Genomic DNA, 24,079 nt, shown 5'->3' with positions numbered 1-24,079 from the left:
TCATGATATTTCATGATATGAATTTTATATTACAATAGTAATAGTCATATTGAAAGGTGTGTTAAATATTTTGATATAATTTAGAATTTCTTTTAAATTAAACTAAAACTTTTTATTATATCTTAATAAAAATCTAGTTACATTATTATTTCTAAGACAAACTAAAATTATTTTTTTTGAAAAATGCGTAATGAAGAAGGAAATCATTTTCATCTTTAACAAAATAAGAAAAATTATTAAAAATAAATTAATACCTATAGAAAAAAATGTTTTGCTTATTTACACTGCAGAAAACTTGGAAAATATTTGATAACTTAAATTAGAATACATAATTTGACGATACTTTTTATAGAGGTAACAAAATTAAATTATTGGACACTAGTGTAATTCGGTATTTCATAATAATATACATTTCAGTTTACATTTAACTGTAGTAATACTACGCTCAGTGCTTAATGAGAATATGTTCAATTTTTTTTGAAGGCAGTAAAATATTATATTAGCAATACACCGTTATTTAGTAGTAATTGTAAAATAAAGAAAAAACATTTTTTACTTTAATAAAAACAAACCTTTAATAATGTAAAGAATAGTAAGTGAAATCTTCCATTTGATTACTTCAAAATAGTAAAATAACTAGAAGTTAAATAATATTTTAAAGAAAAAGTTTAACCACCTTTTTATTTCTTCAATAATATCGTTATTAGAGATATTCTAATTTGGAAATTAGAATTATTAGAATTAGAAGCCGGTGGTTCACCAAGATTCATCATCTTTACAAAATACAAAAAGAATCGCATAGGGAAGATAAGATTATGAAAGGCATCTTAAAACAGCGGACGGTGTGAGTATTTTTCTAGCGTTAATATTCTTCTAGTTTGGTATTATTCTTTTTTGTGTCGTACTGTGAAACAACTTTATCTTGTCCATTTCTATTGTCAGAATTACAAAGCACCAACATTCTACGTCTGTTTCTAAATCCCGGGAATCCTATGCTAGCCTGCTTTCGGTGTCATTTTCCTTTACAGTGTCATCTTTTACCCATTGGGTCTTTGTCTGTCATCGTTTGTACGCACTTAGATACCTGCGCTGACTCATTTTGTCGCTAAAAGTCACAATAGAGCAAAGGAACCACGTACAGTCAAAAATTATGAGTTTCCTGGTAGATTTCTTTTATGGGCTTGCAACATTTTATGTGTTCGAAGAGTAGAGAAGTACAGACCTGTAATTCGAACATTTTTTATTTGTTTCTGCTCCAAAAACAACGAATAACTCTTTAACGTGAGTTCCATTTAGAAGAGAAAATATCCCCTGTCTCGCTCTCTCTCGTAATCTAAAGTTACAAGTCCGTGATGGTGCTATGCCCTTCTGACTTCTTGTAGTTGTATGTTCTTTTCTTAGAAATCGCGGAGAGGAAAAAAATAACATTTATCAAATTGGCTTAGACCCATTAATGGCAGTAAAATATGTCATTTCTTGAGGTATCATCAGATACCACAAGCAAATGACAGATTAATCCACTCGCCTACTAATGGATTTAACTCTAAACAATCAAATGTGCTTCACTTATAAAAGCATAAGTCGAAATTCCTTTCTAAATATGCATCCTGGGATTTTACCTTCAATATGCTCAAAACAAACAGAAGAAATATATTTCAAGTTGTTCTTTATGAATATTATGGGAACAAAGAGAAGATCCCTCACTCATACGGACCCCAATGACAGAATACCAAATATTTAAGGTGAAACACATATACGGCTAAGCAGGCATGCTAAAAACACTGCTTTAGTCCAACCTATAGAGTAACCAGAACAACGTATCGGATAATTAAACCAGAGTCAACAAATTACATAGCTATAAGTATAATAATCACTACGGAAAAGCCGCCTGAAACTTCTACATACTTGACCTGATAAACAAACTTCCATTCGCTAAGCGAAACCTAGGGAGCTGAAATGGGCGCTATATAGACATTGTAGCAAGATGAAAAATAGAGGGAAATTACTTTAAATATATATATATATAAGATAGAAGATCATTTTTGTAAAATAAATGTTGTATTTGTATGATTAAGTTTACATAAATTTCTAAATATATAGTTCTAATGGTCACTAATTCATTATTCCGCTAATTAGACTTCAACCACACCTCTCACTCCCTGAATGATAACAAGAGCAAGCGTGAATTTCAAGACCCAGCTTCGCCAATGTCCCCTTTGTCTGTAAAGGAAGTTATTTGGGAACGGAAGTTTTATAAGCTTTAAGCTTGCCGCCCTCTGGGGGCAGTTGTATTAGTTATGATCAATTACAACGTAACAGAGTACCTTTCTCTAAGGTACTCTGTTACGTTGTAATTGACAGCTTGAATGATCAGAGGGTTGGAATGCGAACTTGACTTGATGAAGAATTTTTTTCTGCGAGATCACGAAGAAGGGAGGAGATGTATGGAATGCCGGTTTCTCGATGAATCTGTGAATTTCTGATAAACCATGGGGCATCTAGAATCATCCTTAGGCACTTATTTTGGATTCTTTGTAGTTTTGAAATGTTTGATCGTGAAGTATGACTCCATGCTGGTGAGGCTTAGGTACTGACTGGACGTATTACCATCCGGTAAAGTAGTAATTTATTTTGTAAGTTCAGTTTACTCTTGCGGTTAACCATTGGGTAGAGTTGAGCTATTACTTTGGATGTCTTGGAGCCAATGAGATTGATGTGCTTGTTAAAAAGGAGTTTCTTATCCAGTGGTACCCCGATGATGTGTTCTGATTGCCCATGGGATCTTATAACCAGAGAGCAAGATGTCTTCTTTAATGCAGATCCCTTTTTTCTAGAAAATAACATGGCTGAGCTTTTGAGGGGGGGGTTACTCGAATCATCCAGTTGGTGAACCATTTTTCCAGTGCTTTGATACTTCCTTGGAGTCTACTGATGGCCAGGCGAGGGCTGAGAGACCTTTCTAGAATAGCGGTGTCATCGGCATAAAGGGCCGTAATGGTTGTTCTTGAATTTAGAGGGATCGTTTGATACATAAATTGTGAACAGTAGTGGGGCCAGAAGGGAACCTTGAGGTGCACCAGCTGGAATTTTGCGCCTTGATGAAATAATTCCATTAAGCTTCACTTGCGTGTATCTTTCTCTAAGGTATGAGTAAATAAGTTTCGCTAGCTTAATTGAGGTGTTGTTTTCAGATAAGGCCTTGATGCCAGACCTTATCAAAGGCCTTGACAACGTCCAAGAACACAGCAGCAGTGTGAAGGTGCCAGTTGAAACCATGGATGATGTGTTCTGTTCATCGGTGAATTTGTTGCACTGCGCTGTGAGCTTTGCGAAAACCAAATTGCTCATTTGGGATTATTTTATGTTCGGTACAACACTGCTAATTGTAGCCATGTTAGGATGATTTTTTCTGTTACTTTGCCGAGGCTGGAAAAAAGACTGATGGGCCTGTAGCTTTGGGGAAGTCGTGGGTTATTACCAGACTTTTTCAGAGGGATGATGTCTCTGCCATCATCCCCTCTGAAATTTATATCTGATGTTTTTGAGGATAACTATGTCTAGTACATCCGAACTTCCTGATAGACTGTAGTGGGTGGGCTCGGTAGGTCCAGCTACTATTGATGAGTTGAGTGACGTGTAGTTAAATAAAGTAAGGCCTTTGGAGTTGATTGACGAACTGAACCACTCTGTATGTTTGGAGTTGAGGTCTCCTGCAATAATTATGGAATCCGTGGAGCCGATGATGGAGTCTAAATCCGATTTCAATAGTGGAACGCTGCATAGATTTTAATTCTACCTACGTTGTTAGTGTGCACCCTCACATTTGTCACTTCAAGGTTTAAAGTTTGAGGGTTGGTTAAAACATTGTGGCTTAAATAATTTTTAATAAAAATGGCTGTGTCACCACCACTAGAGTTAAGTCTGTCTGTCCTATATAGTATATATATCTTCTTAATCTTGGGTTGTTAGATGGTCTGAGGTGTGATTCGCTGATCAAGATTATGTCCGGATTGTATCTGTTTGTAAATTCTTGTACTTCCAGAATTTTATTTGTCAGGCGGTTAGCATTCCATGCTATAATCATGAGGGAGTTTGGTTTGGATTTTTTATACATTGTAGAAAGTTGTCAATATGGATTGGGTTTCTAGATAGAATCTCTTTCTGGAAGATGGTGAGGTGCTTTCTTTGCTGAATTCATGCAGCATGGTGGCAAGTGAAGCAGATAGAACTGATTTCAAGTTGGAGCTTGTTTGCTCTTGGGATGAAGGAATCTGAGTTTGTGCCGCCTCTGCGTATATTTTGGTCATGGATGTAGGTCGCATGCCATCCTGTGCTGCTGAATGTGAGGTATTTTGAACAGGAGGGCGACCTGCTTGTTTGCTTATGGTGTCATTGCATGGGGGAGAAGGGTGCACTCTTGCTGACCCACGATTTTTTGGGTGGAATAGGCACCCTTTGTAATTAGCGGGATGTGATCCTCTACAGTTAGCACAACAGGCAGGTGTAGATCTTGGCTTGGTGCAGGTGTTGGTCTGGTGTCCCTCTCCACATTTCAGACATCTGTAGGCAGCTCTGCACAACTCTTGGGCATGCCCGAATTTCTGGCATCTATGGCATTGCCCTGCCGATGCCTTCTTCCTTAGAGGCCCGGTTGTAAGTTGAGCTTACAAATATCTGTCACTTCATATATCCTTTTCTGTGTGTTGCTGATTTCGACCAACACTAGCGGAATTGACCTTTTGTCAGATCTCAGCATCCTGATGACTTTGATTGGGGTCAGTCTTTGACTGATAAGGTCGGCAGTGGTATAATTAGTTGTGATGCCCTCAGCAATCCCTCTAAGCACCACTTTAAGATTTTTCTCGCTTGCTAGTCGAAGGTATGGAAGGGCAATTTGGAGTTGTCCAGCATTTTCGTCATCTTACGATAATCTGAAACAGTAGCAGGATAAATCTTTACACCCTCATCAGTATTTCTTGCCCTGGAGAAGTTGATGTTTTGTTCTCCTAGGGACCTTGAGACTGAGGTCCACTTCTCTTTGTCTTGGAGGATAATTGGAGGGACCTTTTCTTTTCTGTCTTGGGTGTCATGTGTTGCTACATCCTCTTCCATATGATCTTCGGATGTTCTTCGCCTTTTGTTTGATTGTTCCTCCTGTGAGCAATCATATTGTTGGGGAGTCTTTGGTGTTGGGACAGGTGTGAAGCCCCCTTCAATGTCCACATCACCTTCTTCCGTGTCGTTAACTTGAGTGTAGATATTCAGGAAGCCGAAATATTCTGCCTCAAATTTCTTTAATGTAAATTTAAGAACGTCAAATGTCAAATCTCTGTTTAGATTTTGAATGGTGTCCTTAATGTCTTTTATGTTTTCCATTTTTGTTCACCGTATATTGTTGGAGAATATTCCGGTCTGTAGATAATCCTGTAGACTTTAGAGGGTCTACTGACAAAAATCCCGAAGATCTTACGGCCTTCCAGCAAAGTCTCGAAGACACACAAATGTGTCTACCAGCAAATCAATATTAAGTTTAAAATACCCTAATTAATGGGGACAGAGTGTCGAGAATTCACTTGGCCACAGGATGAAGGCCTACCTCCCTTAAAAACCATAAATCCACCACTGGTCCTCATTGCGGGTGGGGCCTACACGGCAATCAGACCTCGTACATTCTCACGCAGAGGGGGAGACAGTAGGAATCAAACTGTGTCAGCGCAATGCGAGATTCCCAAACAAACCCTTCGAAAAAGAACCAACCTCTTCGGGGTTGATTTAATAACATAATTATATCCTTATACGGACTGGCTTAAAGGGGCGAAGCAAGAATGCTTTTCATATTCCCCGTTATCTGTAGAGGACAGTGTAGGAATAAGGTGTTATTGAGCTATTAAAGCTCTGATCATGGCAGGAGGGTAACAGCAATAGCCGAGCCTCAGTTAAAACTTCACTGACTACAGCATTGCCATCCATTACCCTCCAAGGATATTGGATTGAAAGAATCAATCACCGCATCTCACGGTCGATTGACCCTATATAATAACAGAGTCCTTATAAGGACTGGCTGAAAGGGGCGAAGCAAGAATGCTTTTCATATTCCCCGTTATCTGTAGAGGACAGTGTAGTGATAAGGTGTTATTGAGCTATTAAAGCTCTGATCATGGCAGGAGGGTAACAGCAATAGCGGAGCCTCAGTTAGAACTTCATTGGCTACAGCATTGCCATCCGTTACCCTCCAAGGGTATTGGATTGAATGAATCAATCACCGCATCTCACGGTCGATTGATTCACTTCATCCGATCATATAATATAATAACATTGAGTTATTAAAGCTCTGATCATGGCAGGAGGGTAACAGCAATAGCCGAGCCTCAGTTAGAACTTCATTGGCTACAGCATTGCCATCCATTACCCTCCAAGGGTATGGTGGTTCTCACCGGAACCAACCCATATAATAACATAATAATTTAATTAAATTATTATAATTATGATATTAAGGATTATAAAAGGTTTATGGTATACTTCTTAAATTTCAGAAAGTATTTTAATTTTCAACTATTATATTTAACTTAAATTTTATTTAAACTATAAATTATATAATTCTGTTTGAAGAAAATTAAAATACTTTGATAAGTCATGTAAAAAGATTATGTATTGCGTAATATTCTTTGTTATAGATTTCGTGCTACATCAACTAAAAGTAACTATACGGTGGATACTTTCCCACCGGGTTCTTCGCTCGATTTTCCATGATGTTCAACCATATGCAGCAGGTTATAACAAAATCAATAGCACTTATTCTTACTACAAATGAATTAAACACAAACATAGGGCAAAATTAAACTTTTAAACCGTTATTATAGAGTTTTTAATTGTTGACATCACTATGATATTGTTGACTATTCTGTGATTGTTATAACTTATAACAACGTTATCCTAATTCGTCTGCATTCTAAATAATATGGTTCAGGAATTAGACCACTTGTTTCGCAAGCATTGTTATGGCGATCGAAGTTCTCTTTGCATAATTTGACACCTAACTTTTGTAACAATCTTCTCAAATGGCAGTAATATTTCCAAAGGAGTTATGATCACATCACCATAATAATGAAGAATCCAATTAAACGCTTCAAGTAAAAGGAAGATCTCTCGAGTAGACCGAAACACCCGTTTTAATTAACCTTCACAGCAGAATAAGTGTGTGTTTTACCTTCTTCAAAACATTCTTAATTAACATTTAGCGTACGAATAACTGCCTTCTTTAACCTGAAATTTTCATGTAACGAGCAATACCACGGAGGGAAATATTCATAACAAGAATGGCACACCCATCTTTGCGGTGCAGGAAACGACTATTCACCCCCCTCCCCCCATCCTTGTGCTTTCTTTATCACAGACTTGTCGCGGCGTGAAATTAAATTTGCTTGCCTAGAACGTGTTTATATCTTACGCTTCTTGTCTTGTAATCTGAAGGGAGGTTTGGTAGAATAGTCCGTGAACGGCCGCACAGATGCAGTAAATGGACGCAACTCAGCCTGGAAATTAGAAACAACCTTAGGTGTAGAGAGCGTGCGGTTGAAATACCGTAATGCATCGCTAGGCTAATTTAATTTAAAAACTTAATGACTGGTACGAGAAAGAAAACTATTCTGGCAATTAGATAAAGGCCGTGTTGTTCGTTTTCACGGACAGCAAGACTTTATTTCCGTGTTGAATAGTTCTCAATGAATCACATAAGGTTTTAATTTTCTTCCTTGTTGCGAACAGCAATAGGATATTAAGAGGACGATAAAATAATCATGCGATCGTAGCGACCCCTACAACCCAATTTTTATGTTTACGTTGGGAAAAAAAACGAGGCTGTTAGTTGAAGTTTCTTGAGGAGAATTTAATATCCTGCTTATTAAAACTAAGAAATGGAAAATGGGAGGTTATATTAGGAGTGCAATTTAAGATATGGAAGGTGTCAGCTTTTTTATATATATATATATATATATATATATATATATATATATATATATATATATATATTTATTTATTTATATCCTGTTGCCGATAGATTCCTTGCATGGTCACCGCGTGTGGGTTTTATATGTCAACTTTATTTATTCATTTATCCAAAGAAGCAAGAAAATGAAACCTTTTTATACCCTAACTATCCTCTTGGGGGGGGGGGGTTAGTTGCAAGTATGACTGAAGCAACTGTCTTTTAAAGTTACATCTCACCACCACACCGTATGAACCCAAGTTAGCCATCTTTAATCAATCACTTATAGTTCACTTCTTAGACGAATCTAATCCGGGTCTTTTCAATCCAATCCTCATCGTCCTCATAGGTAGGTTTGCTAATTTTCATTGTGTTATTTGTCGAATTTTCTACAGCACTTTTCAGATGATCATTTTTAACCCTTAATCCATTTAATTTAAATTTAAAATTAATCGAATTAAACTGAGTTAGATTTAAATGTCAGTTTAGATTTATGTTTAGAGTTGAAATTTATTATTTTTTTTCTTAATATGAATTTCATTTTATTTATTTTCTCTTTTATATGATTGTTCCCAACAGGCGATTGTATTTTTTGGATGTACGGTAGTACATCGAAATTTTTGGCATCTTTTTTTAAATTGGCTTATTATAATATTATGAACATTTCGGAATAAACAAATAAACAATGAAATCTTAATATGGTTCCATAATTTTTCGGTAGGTGGCGACATTGAATGCTACGGCATTCAAAAACACTAACTTCTTTCCTTTCTTTGTCCACGCCAGAGAAATAATGAATGAACAACAAAAAAATAATAATGAATGAAGAAAAAGCATTTTTAGGTAGCATAAATATGATTATTTCTTTGTGTATTGCAGCATGTTGCAGTGGTGATTTGGTATTATTGGAAGGTAGAAAATTCGCCAAAACATTAGAAATGTCACTATTGACAGGGGAGACAGAGATACCATATTTTGAATGCCACAACAGCCAATGCAGTGTCGCCACCTTCTGGTAAAATATTAAAACACACTTTAAAATTTATTATTTTTTGTATATTATGGAATGTTTATAATAATACAAGAATCGAAATTAAATGTTAATAAAGACTTTTGTTTACCGAATAGATTATTTTGGGGCACTCAAAACTCATTTGAGAGTATTTCATTATTTTTATTTTATTTTATTTTTATTTTTATTTTTAACTTTTTGGTCGCTTAACAGTGAATATTTGGACTCGGTGCTAACGTCATCGGATTAAAAATATTAATGCAGGGATGCAATCTGAAAAAAAAACAGTAATTTGTTGAAAAATAAAATAAAATCGATAAAGTGAGAGCTATGTGCAGTGTGTGTGTGTGTGTGTGTCTATCAAGTCATCCTTATACGCCCCACTTCCTATTAAAATGTTTTCGGATACGAATCCTTACCCAAAACACAAAAAAAACATTCTTATAACGCGACAGTCATTATTATTATATTATTTGCATGCACAATTAGAATCAACAATAATTAGTCGTTTGCGTTAGATCATTGTTGAATTCATTATTCTATTTTTATTTCACTTTACGTTGTCATTGTTGAATTCAGTTTGTGTGCGGACAATGTATTAATATTTTGTCAGCAAATTTTGTTAATGCCTTTTGCTTAATAAACAGATAAATACGATGTCGATTTCGAAATGATCCAACTGAGCATGCGCATCCTTGTTTTGCTCTTCAAAAAAAAAAAATCTCCTTTTTTTAAATTAATTTTTTTTATTAAAATTTTTATTTTCGCGCACAATCTTTTTTTTTTTTTATGTTCTTTAAAAATTGTTCTCTTACTAATTTTAATCACAACTTTCACTACATTTTCTTTCGGTGCTAAACATTATGAAGAAAATTATTATTTTACTTCCATAGGGCGGCATTATATTAACAAGCAACGTAATGTTTTCTACGCTAGAAACGTGGGTCAACATAACATCGCGTGAAGTTCTACACGCGCGCGCGCCTAACAACTACGAACTAGTGCAAATCTGCAGGCAAGTGATTAGCATGACGGTGTTTACTTTTCAAAATTTCAATCAACTCTGTCTACGTGCATAGGATGGAAGGAAACTTTTATGCGATTATATTTTAACCAGACACAAACATGCAACTACATGCGACGAAGTGTTGGAACTTGCACACGTGATTTTACTCTACACCAGATTACGTATTTCATTCACTACTGTTTGGAAATATTGGAAAATTTGGAAGAATCCATTTTGAGATGGCTGAAAGGGGGCAGAAAGGTAACTGTTTCTGATTTAACTGCCAATATGCTATTTATCAACATAATACATGCAATCGTTTATAAATATTTGGGATTTTTGTGAATTTCATATCAAAGGTAAATTTCTTTGGGGTAAACCATATTAATTTTATATCATTTACATACTTATTAATATTCATTTTTTAAAAAATAATAATGTAAATAATATTATATTTCTTATTCTTTTTTAATTTTTTAAAATAAAAGATTTTAGCTTTTTGCAAATATTTTAAACATGAATAAACCTTTAATTGCTTTGCATAATATATATATATATATCAAATTACATTTTTTTTTTGTCACACTTCAAGATCAAACATTTGGAAATTGCAGAGAATCCAAAGCCTTAGGATGATCCTGGATGCACCGTGGTTCATCAGAAATTCTCAGATTCACCTAGAAACCGGCACTCCATACATCTCCTCCCTTCTTTGTGATCTTGCAGAAAATTCTTCGTGAAGTCAAGTTCACATTCAAACCCACTAATCGTACAAGCTGTCAATTACAATGAGAGACTGATTACTACAAACACAAAAGGCCGAAGGCTATTCTTCTCTCAACTGATCATAATTAACACAACTTCCCTCAGAGGGCGAGCTTAACTGCTCACAAACCTCCCATTCCCAAACAACTCTCATTACAGATGAAGGGGAATATGAAAAGCACTAGTGCTTCACCATCCTGTCAGTAATGTTAATGTTAATGGTTGATTTCGTTATATCGCTATAATGTGAATTTCGGAGGTCCTTTTTAGGACTTCCAGGGTAACGGATGGCAATGCTGTAGCCAATGAAGTTTTAACTGAGCCTCGGCTATTACCGTTACCCAGCCATGACTAGAGCTTTTTGGCTCAATAACACTCCATCCACGCAGATTTTCTTCATTCAGATGACGGGATAAAGAGTCAAGGACTCAGTCCATCGCCCAGTTCTTATAAGAACTATAAGAACTGATTTCGTTATTCATCCAAGATGACATCCAACTCCTCGGAAAAAAGATACCATGGCAGACAGAAACCAAATACCTTGGAGTACAGCTGGACAAAAAGCTGAATTTCAACAGCCACATCACATCAAGCTCATAGGCACAAAGCCATCCAGAACCATAACCCAACTCTATCCCCTGATCAACAGCAAATTGGATACACGCAACAAGCTGTTACTATATGAGATGGTAATACGACCATTAACCACATATGCATCCCCAGCATGGAGTCACACATCCAAATCTAACATCCTGAAACTACAGAGGATACAAAACAAGTGCCACTGGACGCCCAATGGTTCGTCAGAAACACGCAGATCCACAGAAAAACCGGATCCCCAAACATCCATTCTCTCCTTCATGACTATGCGGAAAAGTTCTTCAGCAAGGCACACTTTCATCCCAACCCACTAATCAGACAATCTTCCAGTTATAGTGAACATGACTATTGCAAACATAAAAGACCAAAAGCAATCCTGCTCTCAGCAGAACAGAGCTAACTCCATAGTTCACAAAGTGCGAGCATAAGGCTCACAACTCCCCCCCCCCCCATCAAGCTTCTCGACACAGACAAAGGGGAAAACAAAAAGCATTTTATGCTTCACCCAGCAAGCCAGTAACATTGTTGTTGATGTTTCGTTAATTATCATATTGTGCCTCAATTACTGATAGTTTTGTGGTGTTAGCCTAATAACATAAATGAAAAGGCAGTGCGGTCGAATGATAAAAGCGACTACAAATTACAGTTATCAAAGCGATACAAGGCAGGTAAGTGTTTTTGTATTACGTTCTTCATTTTTTTAAAATCTGTTAATGCATTGGTACTTAAAGTAACTGCAGTTGGTTAACTATAAAATTTTCACTACTATTGATCCTTATCAATAGCAAAATTAAAAGTTGGAACTAATATTATTGTTTTTTGGAGAAATGTTTGCATAGTCCTCGAATCCTTTCTTTGAAGGGTGTGCATAGCTATATTCTTGCACAGATAAGTTCGATCTGCCCACGAAGCTGATAGGATGGAAGTAATAGCGGGATACTATTTCGTGCGAATGTGTAATGCTTGAAGAAACTAATAGACCATAAATGCTGTATTAGCAACAGATTTAAGGTGTATTTACATAAGGGAACATTATTTTCTACTATCACAAAAGCATCATGCCCTCCAGTAAATCCGATTTTATTAATTTCTCTCCAATTCAATCAAGAAATTAATTACTTTCTTGGTAACCACTTATAGTTCTCAAGAAATTAATTAAAGAACATTTAATATTCTTCGAAATAATAATTAATTATTTACCCTATAATCTTCAATAAATTCCTTTTCATAATTAATGGAAATAGTTATGTTCGTGTGAATTCTATTTTTTAAATACAGGTATGCACGCGATTCCTTAGAAGAACTGTTTGAGCACACCTTTTTAAAGTTATTATTATTTTGAAATGAACAAACAAAACAAAAACGAAACGGATGATATTTTAAAGAACTAACACTGCTTAATCGGTACTTCGCAGAACGTTGCTTATAGTTCTTATAAAGACTGGCTTAAAGGGGCGAAGCAAGAATGCTTTTCATCTTCCCCGTTATCTGTAGAGGATAGTGTAGGGATAAGGTGTTATTGAGCTATTAAAGCCCTAATCATGGCAGGAGGGTAACAGCAATAGCCGAGCCTCAGTTAGAACTTCATTGGCTACAGCATTGCCATCCATTACCCTCCCAGGGTACCCGTTTTAGTCGCCTCGTACCACATGCATGAGCTACATTGTGGCTATTCTTATTGTGGCTATTCTTATCCCGGCCACCACACGGATAACCATTAACTTTTTTGCATCTGACAATTGACATTTATGCCTTTAGGGGTGAAGCAAGATGCTTTTCATATTCCCCGCTATCTGTTGTGGTCACAGTGAAGGTAAAATTCATGAGCAGATTGCTCGCCCTGAATGGGCATGGAGATTATGCATCGCTAAAGGAGGCTAATATAGCTTTTGGTCTTCTATATTTGAATATGTCCGTTGGATCGTATGCTGCAGCTTGCTGAACCAAATCGTTGGGATGCGTGGATGTGTTTAGGAAAAACGTGATTGCTAAGGATTGTAGAAAAGAGAAAATATAGGGAATATTTGTGTCTCTATGGTGTTGATTGTTTCTAGCATACCACGGGGCGTTCAGAATCATTCTCAAGCACTTGTTCTGCACTCGTTGTATTTTGATAATGTTAGTATTAGAGGTGTGGCTCCAGGCTGGAGAGGCATAGGTGATTATAGGACGAATCGTCATCTGGTATAGTTGCAATTTGATTCTGTTGCTGAGCTTGCTATTTCTATTAATTAGCGGATAGATCTGAACTATAGCTTTAGATGCCTTTGTGCATGCTTTTTTTGCATCTACCTTTAAAAATATTATTTAAGTAAAATTTATCTAAACCTAAAGTTAGTGTTTATTATTAGTTTTCTCATTAATTTTTCTAATTACAAAATATTGTATATTTAAATATATAATTATAACACACATTTATATATATATAATATTATATTTAAAATATGTCTAAATCACTGACAAATTGTTGATTATATACAAAAGCCTATTTCAGAATTATTTATAACAGTTTATAATAGGCTACTTTAATTTACAACAATTTGTTTAACGTGTTGCAAAGAATGTAAGAAAAAGTGGAAAGATATTGGATAATTAAAATTTCAAATTAGACACAAAAAATAATAATGTATCAGTGGATTCTGTTGGTTGAAATTTTGGTAGGAGAAAACAGAAAATAATTACAGTAATTAAGTTGATGATGTGTGCCGTTTCACTTTGCTACGACATTATCATTAAATAATAGCCTGGACCGTTAACACAAACGAATTCATAGTAATAAATATGCCACTTTAATTTATTAAAATAATAACCGAAAACATTTATATTAATAAAGACACATACGGAGGAGCATCACTTGCTATATCTTCGTTTTGGCATTGCTCGTGCAAAGAAACTAAGATAATTGCGTTGGTGACTGCAGTTGATGCGATACGCCATCTGGTGTTAAAAGGATATTTGTGTGATGTTTTAAATATTACTTAACGGTATGGGGCATGTATAAAAGGCATGTTTACGAATAAATATGACTGATCTTAGTGCGCAGGGAAATGCATCTTTATTTTCGCTGATGCCTTCAAAAGTCCTTTGATGCATTAGGCTGGGTTTGTGGGTCTTGGTCGGTGGGGGGAGCAGAATTCAATGCAATCGAGGTCTGGCTTTGTTCTTCTTGCTGGAGCGATGAATGAAGCCCCCATGATGAGGGGCTTCATTCATCGCTCTAGAGTACCGTTTCCCACTGGTCAATTGTCCAGTTCACACGCGCTTTGCACCAAGCCAGACGAGCTGCATTGTTCGGCTTGTGTGCCGTTGCTCTTCCGTGGAAACCCAGTAAATGGAGTTCTTTTCGTACAGTAGTAGTGCTCACCATGGATAGTCTGTGCCGATTGTAGCTGGTTTTTCCGTGTCACACATTTTAACACCCTCCTGTCCCTGTCAGTCATTTTCGGCAGTCGCCCTGGATGTTTTTCTGCACTAGTGATGCCATAACGTCTCCATTTGTAAAACACATCGCCAATCGTTGATTTTGGATGCTCCAGTTGAGCGGCAATGGCACGTATGGACATGCCACCAGTGTGGCAGCCAACGATGACACCCGTCTCGAAGTCACTGAGTTTACGTCGTGTTTCCACACCATCTGTATTCAACTGCTACGATGAAATACAGCTTCCTACTATCTGTACGAACCTCCGTAGCTCAGTCAGTATAGACGAGGCCCCTTTGTTAGAAAGACCTGAGTTCGATTCCCGTCAGTGACGGGAATCGAACCCAGTTTTTTTCACCCGGAAACTCGGGTTTTTCGTCCCCCAGAACAGGCAAATCGGCTCCGTGAACACACACATGGATTATAGTCATGAATACGTTCCAGCTATATGCTCCCGAACCCGGATAAAATTGGGGCGTTGAGAAAAGCAATGGTGAACTACCCTGTAAAAATCTCAGTAAAAAACTAGGAACACGGTGTGGGCCATGCCTACTAAGTCACCTACGGTCGGAAACGACTGAAGCCGGTGTACATTATCTGTACACCGGCTTTTATGTTATTAACAAACCTGGAATGTTCCATAACTTCAAATAACAGGGGACGTCCGGACCATTATTGGTAGATAGTGTGTGTGTGTGTGTGTGTGTGTGTGTGTGTGTGTGTGTGTGTGTGTGTGTGTGTGTGTGTGTGTGTGTGTGTGTGTGTGTGTATTATTATTAAAACATCAAATAATTCTATATCTGATTCTAATCACTGCTTATGTGTGAGTTCGAGTCCCTCATCAGGCCTTTTGAGCGTAAAAGTGGCACTGAGATTCAGCAGAGAGAGAGAGAGAGAGAGAGAGAGAGAGGAAGATAAAAAGATAGATTGAAATAGTGATGGAAGAGAGAAAGTAGCCTCAGTTGACCAGTTTTATGACCCACCGGGTACTTCTAAACGGTGGTTTGACTTTTGACTCATTAAATGAATAGCCCCCCCAAAAAGGGGGGGGGATACACTAAAAAACCTAACAAGTAAATAGATAAAAACGATATTAAAAATATTATAAAAACTAGTATACGAAGTATAAAAGACTGTAAAACATAATAAACAGATAAAAACAAGTGAACAAATTAAGGAGACCTAGCCCGGAAGATCCCGCCATAAAAGGGTTCAGGACTGCCTCGGTGGTGGCCTTCGCATCTCGGGTTTGTTCAGGCCAACCCCCCCCCCCCCCCTTCCTACATTGGAGTACAATGAAATTAGACTAGAATGCCAACTAATAAAATCTGAGTTTAAAAGGTCATAAAAACAATAATATTAAAAATATAGACACACTTTAATTCTCCCCTGTGTAATCTGACATATGGTTGGTGGCCTACACCATCTCCTTAGGAACCGTTCTAAGAGGTATCTTTCCTACTCCAGAAATCGAGTGAGAATTGTGATTGTGGAGAAGCAGTTTCTAATTCGATGGTAGATTCTGTCTTCCTCAGTGAGGAGATGTTTTTACGCATTTTCCACATGTGATATTTTAGAACATTGATGAGAACAATTAGGTATTTTTGTTTTTTCTCACCAGTTGGGGGGAAACGGCAATGGTATCACCTCGAAGAAAGTGGACAAATGTGCTGCACTGGTAAAAGAGGTGCCTTACAGTTTCAACTGCACGGCATACTTCGCAAAAGGGTTCACAAGGTCATGGTCAATAATATGTGATTTCACTAGTTTCACCAGGAGTCGACTGTAAGCGATTCACCAAGCCAAATCCACTGAAAAGATTGTCTCCAGCTGTTTTCGATGTTCGTAAAGAGCATCTTCGTGTCCAGATTAGGCTTCTCAGAACCAAAGAAATCGTAAAGTTTCCGGTGTTGCTGCTTTGGGATAAACTGAAGCTCCCGAACCCTATCTGTAACATTTTTTTTTTTTTAGTGTTTTATATATGAGATTCGGGTGCTTCAGCTAAGCCTAAAACCGTAGCACCAGAAACAGGGTAGGTAATATCAAATAACGTATTTAATTAATGAATATCTTGTGATCCATATTGGACAAGGAAATAGGCCTACAAATATCCACATTATCCAGGTCTCTCCCCATTTTGGGGATAAAAATCGCCTGTACCCACTAACACGTATACAAGATAAAAGAAACTATAATCCAATAAGTTCGTCTAACTTATGAACTTCTTTGGGTGATGAACTGAGTCCTTGACTCTTCATCCCTTTATCTGAGTTCTTTTTTGTGGGTAAGGTGTTTAGTGTGGGTATTTTACCCATTCTTTGTGAGCATTTTGTGTAGTTTTCAGTTTTGTCTGTGAAGAATTTTTCTGCAATGCATATCATGTAGGTCTTGATATCTGGCAGAGCTTCTCGGTGTAACTGGAGGTTTCTGATGAACCAAGGAGCATTTAGCGCCATTCTCGGCATTTGTTTTGGATCGTTTGTAGTCGTTGGAATGGATGTTTCTTTAAGTCGTGTTCCCCAGCAAGTTGAACTAAATTATATTATATCAACTAATTTATTCAACGGTGTTCATATGTAGTATATAATAAGATATATATTAATAAATAAAAGGTGTACTTTTACAATTCTTTAGATATTTTAAAATTTTAGAAAAAAACATTCATTTTAAAGTAATAATTTTTAATTTTATATTTGACATATATATATATTTTTTTTTTCCTTAAAAATTGATATTTGTAAGGACGAATTGTATAGAATTTGCGTTATCTCTTTGCGACGAGAGAGTGTTTACACGAAGTGATCTCCAATTTGTAATGAAAATATTAATTTCCTTCACTTATGTATTTGCATTAAATTCGAATAAATATCCATATTTGTTTTATAAATATTTATCATAATTATTGTGTTTTATAATTTTCATTGTAAACTTTAATTTTAAAATATATTATTTGATTTACAAATAGTATATGACATAATTTTTAAGAAAAATATTCACATGCATAAACACCATATAAATTTTCTAAGATTTAAAAATGAAATAAAGCGTAGAGGGTGCAACTTTTACGCTTTGGTAAAATCTTGAGATTCAAAGACGTTTAATGTGATGTGATTACTGTTGCTAATTTGTTACCAAGTGGAAAAATTTATTAAAAGTATATAAAATCGGAGTTTGTTTATGAAAGAAACAATCTATTTCTATCTATTAAAAACATCTCTTTGAGACTGAAGTGAACGTTAGGTCTACTTTCTTTCTCTCTAAAACGATAATGGTACGTGACACGTTTTAATAGCTTTAGAAATAATTTAAATACCGAAGTATAAGTTTTTAGTTGAAGCAGGTAAATAACCCGAGGAATAACCACTCAGAATGCATTGCATGATGATGTTATCTGCGTGTATGATTCTCGTAAGAATAACGTTTAAAAACTCTTCTAATAATAGCTGTCAGTCTGATTCCACTTGTTTTAACAGCCGTTGTTTGTCACTCTCGATATTATTCACGAAACTTTTTAAAAGAGATGGAAGTTTTCAGAGATTTGGATTTTTTTCTCTTGAGAAATGAATCAACGGTGTTTCAAAACACGCATTTCTTTATGCTGTTCAATGTTTTTAGCGATCTACTTATCTTATTACACGACACTCGACGTTCGATGCGAACGTCGATCGACGTTCAATGCGGAGTTCCGGGCATCGACTGGAACACGAATATTCATAAAAACATTAAGAACCGAGGCTCACAATATTCGGTTTCCATGGGAGGACGGCAATAAGCAAGCCTCACATTACCCGAACCAACATGCAGCGTCGTCTTCAGTGGTGCAAAGAGCGTGTACAGTGGCACCTGGAAGCTTGGAAAGTTGTGTTTATGGAGCGACGAATCACGCTACACCATCTACTGAGCAGATGGACGCGTGTGAGTGTGGCGGATGCCCGGTGACCATCTCTTACCAGAGTGCATAATCTCAACTATGAAATTTAGAACGTGGCGGTGTGATGGTATGGTCCTGTTTTTCCTGGTTTGGCCTCGGACCTTTGTTTGTGGTACCACGAACATTGAACTTCGAGAGATATGTGAACATTCTGGACAATCCAATGCTTCCTACTTTGTGACGTTTTTGCAGAAATGACCATTTCAGCAAGACAATACACCGTGTCATAAGGCTGCCGTAACTGCGTAGTTTGTGGACGTGGACGTCACACTTGACTGACCTCCACAGAGCCCTGATCTCAATCCTATTAAGATCAGGGCTGTGTGCAGGAACTGGAGCCTTGGATGAGGTCAAGGGACGTCCACTCTACAACAGTCCAGGACCTCATTACATGCCTACAGGAAGAATTGTCCAAAATTCCCATTGATTGCTATCGTACGCTGGTGGAAAGTATGTCCCGCAGGATTGCTGCAGTCATTACAGTGAAAGAAGGTCCTACATCTTATTAAGGTAGGCGCCATGGCTGTTTGTTCCTCACACTATGGTGTTCGTTGACTTGTTTCCGGGCAGTGTATTTTCTTTTGCAATAAAATGTCACACATCCTATTTCAAAGTTTATTATTTTAATCTAGTTCTATTTCTCGCGGAATAATAATTTATCTTATACCGTATTTTATTTCTAAGTTTTAATATTGTAATTTAAAAACAGTACAATTTTTATAAAATTTTAAATATACTGTATAAACCTTTTTAAATATTTCATATCATAATATTGCATCTATGTTTGAGGGGTGAGTAATGACGTTCCATGCTTTGTTTATATTTATATTGTATATTATTTGTTAGTAAATTCATGATATCTTCTGAAAGACGATTGGGCTTGAGAGCAGCTGTAGTTTTGGCTGCTGCTGCTAGAGCTTTATTTATTTGATTTGTGAGATTTTTTTATTGCTATGGCAACTTCTTCCTTTGATCTTATACACGGAACAGGACCAATATATTCAGGAAGTACTTGAGATAATTTTCCCCAAGCTATGAAAGAGTTGAGGGGTGGGGAGGGGCAGTTCTTGTTTTCCTAAATGAAGTAGAATGGGGTTATGGTCTAATAGTTCATTTAATGTTCTGAGGCTGTACTGATATTTAATATTCTGTAGAATAGCAATATCTAGGATGTCAGCTGTGCCAGTAGGATTGTCATGAGTTGGTACGGTGGGAGACCTGTCACGACAGCGTAGTTAAATCCTATGCAACTGAAATGGATGCGAGCGTTCTTATCGGTGGATTTGCTATTCCAAGATGGATGTTTGGAATTCAGATCCCCAGCGATGATGATGGACTCCCTAATGCCAAGGATGGCATCCAAATCAGAAAATAGCAAAGTTCTTCTCAGTGAGTTATGCAGCATAGATTTTACGTTTACTAGCTGCGTTGGTGTGAACTTCGATGCCTGTAATCTCTAGGTTAGTGGTTGGAGGGTTGGTTAATGAACTGTTTAATGTAAGTTTTGAGAAGGATGGCCGTGCCACCGCCTCTGTAATCTAGTCTGTCAAGGAAAAGATATCGTAACACACGCGCTCTTCAAGACAAAAAAAAAAAAAAAACCTTAATACACTGAATAGCTCAGTCAGACATGTTCTCTGAATAGCTCAGTCAAAGATGCTCTCAAAAATCACAGTAATCAATAATGGGAAAATAAGTTAGCATCTATCACCCCTACTGATCACTCCATCTGGAAACTCTTAAAAAATCTCAGAAACAAGATGAAATCTCTTTCCCCTCTGCAATCAGATCTGGGCCTTGCACAGACGGATGCTGAAAAAGCAGAAGACATAGCAAAAAATTTGGAAAAGCAGTTTAAACCAGCATATGAAAACTTAAACATCAACCATATATACAGAATTCATCGCCATGTCAGATGCACACTAAAACAATCTGAAAATAATTAGCGATACTTATGTTAGTAAGATGTGCTATAGCTTTACGGAGTAATAATTTCATAACTTTGTTTGTAATGCCATCAGGACCTGGACACAAACCGGGCAAAGACCCACATCTACCTCAAAATTATCGTCCCATTAGCCAGCTTTCAAATCTAGGAAAAATCGCTGAAACAAATCATCCTCTCTAGACTCCAACATTCAGTGGACAATCTAAAAATCATCCAATAAGAACAACTTGGCATTCGTCGATATCATAGCACCACCCAACAAATTCACAGATTGATCGAATACATCACCACAGCAGACAACACACTGGTGTCGTATTCCTAGACGTCACAAAAGCTTTTGACAAAATTTGGCACTCTGGGTTGCTGTATAAACTCATTATTTCTAACATTCCATCGAAGATGATACAATTGATCAAATCATATCTCATGAATAGAACAATGCAAGTCAAGATAAATGGAACAGTCTCAACTCAGCGTCGTCTTTTGGCTGGAATTCCACAAGGATCCTTACTGGCTTCGATTCTATTCTATATGGCAGATATCCCGCATAACCACATTTCATCTATTATGGCTCTTTATGCAGATGACACGGTTGTATTAGTTCGATCACTTCATCCACACCTTAGTAACCACAAAAAAATTCAAGATAGAATTCTAAAACTAGAACAGTGGTTCTCTGACGGGAGATTGCAAGTTAACCCTCAGAAAAGTATAGCTACACTCTTCACTAGTATTAATCTACTAATGTCCCCAAAGGGGAAATCTTTCTGTCTAATACCAAAATTCCATGGCAAATAGAAGTCAAATATCTCGGAATACTACTAGACAAAAGATTAAGCTTCAACTACCATATTAGGGCATATGTGCGAGGGTATCTAAAGTCATTGCCCAACTCTACCCCTTCATTAACATACATAGCAAATTAAACTGCTACTCTACTAGATGGTGATTCGTCCTATAATTACATATACTTCTCCATCTTGGAGCCATACCTTCAATTTAATATTCTTAAATTGCAACGAGTGCAAAACAAATATTTACGAATGATACTAAATGCTGCATGATTCGTCAGAAATTTTCAGATTCACCGGAACACAAATATCCGGTACATCTCCTCATTCTTACATGAAACGAATACACACACCCTAATGAACTACAACGAAAAAGCCATTTTAATATCAAGTGAAGATAAGTAACCCCCATGCTGTCACAGGGCGAGCTAAAAGCTCATAAATTTTTTTCTCTTCATTATATCCTAGATATCAGACAACGGGGAGTAAAAACAGCATTTTGCTTCACCCCAATAATGTTTAACACCTTTGGTTACGATAAAAGGTTGAGTCTGAATAATACAATGGAAGAAATAACGTATAAAGAAGGAGTAATTTATATAATGGAAGAATAAATAAAGATGAATGCCTAAGATATAGCGAAACTATTACAGTAAATAAGTCTTATTGGTATATGTCAATCCATTTAATCTGAAATACATTCAAGACAATTTATAATTCTTCATGGCATTATTAAGGAAAACGAACAGCTTCTATATTATGCTTTCAATACACTTTTCAATTGTACACACACACACACACACACACACACGCATTATTTCTCCCTGCAGCCAAGAGCCTTTTTCAAACATTCATCAACCGACTCACCAGAGAGATATTTCTTCGCTAACAGTCTCCCAGAGGAACGTGATCGATCCTCGGGTCAATGTTACAACTCTTCAATCTCCTCGCCGTGCTAGACGGAATCTGCGGTTCGCTATGACGTTAGGCGCACGATGCCATGTAATGATGACATCTCCTAGAGATCTTGTTATCAGCAGCAAATAGAAGAGAGCTAAAGTCCAAATACAATCAGACTCTTCCCGTTCACACAGGAAAAATTGGCCTACTTTTCCAACTACTATAGGGTAGTAGGTAGTGGGAAGGGTACGCCAAAATCGTTGCCGTATACATAAAAGAATGCGACCTTTATCCTACTAAGATATAATGTTTGGCTTTTGACCAGGGGTATACAGTTCTTTACGAAAGAATATCTCCAGCTCGAGCATTTCCGGGTTAGTTTTACGACTATTGCAATCCTCACTATCATTATTATTATGGGAATGCCTCTTTTCCAAGGCACGAGACACAGAAATTGACCGTTTGCATAATAGAAGGATTTGATAGTTTGGGGGGAGGGAGGACCATCATTTAAATGAATACAAGAGGAAGAGGTTGAAGATGAAACACAAGTTCTGGAGTACGTCTACTTACATTGGCACAATCTAAAGATAGAAAGACAACCAGCATGATATTCAGTAAGTATTTATTTCGGGTGGGGTTCCCCCCTTTTCTCAACCATCCCTTAGGACTGGTTGAGCAATCCTAGTGGATTAGGCATGTATTTTATGACTATAAATCCGTGTGTGTGTGTGTTCGTTCACGGGCGGTTTGTCTGTTCTGGGGGACGAAAAACCTTAGTTTCTCGGTGGGGAAAAAACCCTACCGCCGTATGAGACTGACTAACTCACCTTTAGTCGAAAGAGACCAGATAAAGGTTCCTCACGTCACTGACGGAAATCGAACCCAGGTCTTTCCGACCAGAGGGCTTCGTGTTTACCGACTGAGCTACGGAGGCTCTATCAGTAAGTAATAAGATAGGAAAACGTCCCGGTTGTAGAAATAAAAGAAAGAACGTGGGTGGTTAATAGTTTTCCTAAGATGGCTTCTATGCATGTTTGTATTGAATGTCTTCGACATGTTGCAAGTACTGTTTCTACAAGAATTTCCATACCACGTGTCCAGAGGCAAGGGGATGGGTGGGATAGGCAAGGGAGATCGCCAAGATCATTAGGGATAAACCCATATTTGTGGTCATTGATTAGATTTTAGTCTACTTGTCGCAATGACGAGAGAATCGAGATATCTCTGATTAAATAAACAATATCAAACATTTATTTTAATTTTTTATTTTTGAGTAGTTTGAATACATAGATGATAGGCTAAAGACATGGAATAGTAATTGAATAGACGAAAATTAGCCATTTCCTGCCCGTGATTTGCAGTCAAATAGAACTAAATTCTGCAGTAATACTTTCCCATCTTTTTCTTCTTATAATAAACACAATATATACATTTCTTTATTTTTCTAATTATATATAAATTAAAAAAAGCACACATTCTAAGAAAAATCATTCTACATCTAGTTTGATAGGCCAGCCGTCACTCAAGCTACATGAATTAAAATGGAATAAATTTATCTGAAAATATTAGTTTACTACTGGGTGAATTTAAACCATTTCCTTCTACTATCTAGTTGAAATTCTTTTCCAATCTTAAGTCCATCAACTGAATAACATGATTACGAATTCTGTCAATTATGCCAAATCTACACCTCACTTCGTTTCATGCATTCTTTGTAA

This window comes from Typopeltis vanoorti, chromosome 11 (assembly GCF_054136105.1).
Source record: "Typopeltis vanoorti isolate ZY-2024b chromosome 11, IOZ_Tvanoo_1.0, whole genome shotgun sequence".
NCBI classification, from domain to species: Eukaryota; Metazoa; Arthropoda; class Arachnida; order Uropygi; family Thelyphonidae; genus Typopeltis; species Typopeltis vanoorti.
The sequence above is the reverse complement of the archived record's forward strand: the minus strand, read 5'-3'. Positions refer to the sequence as shown.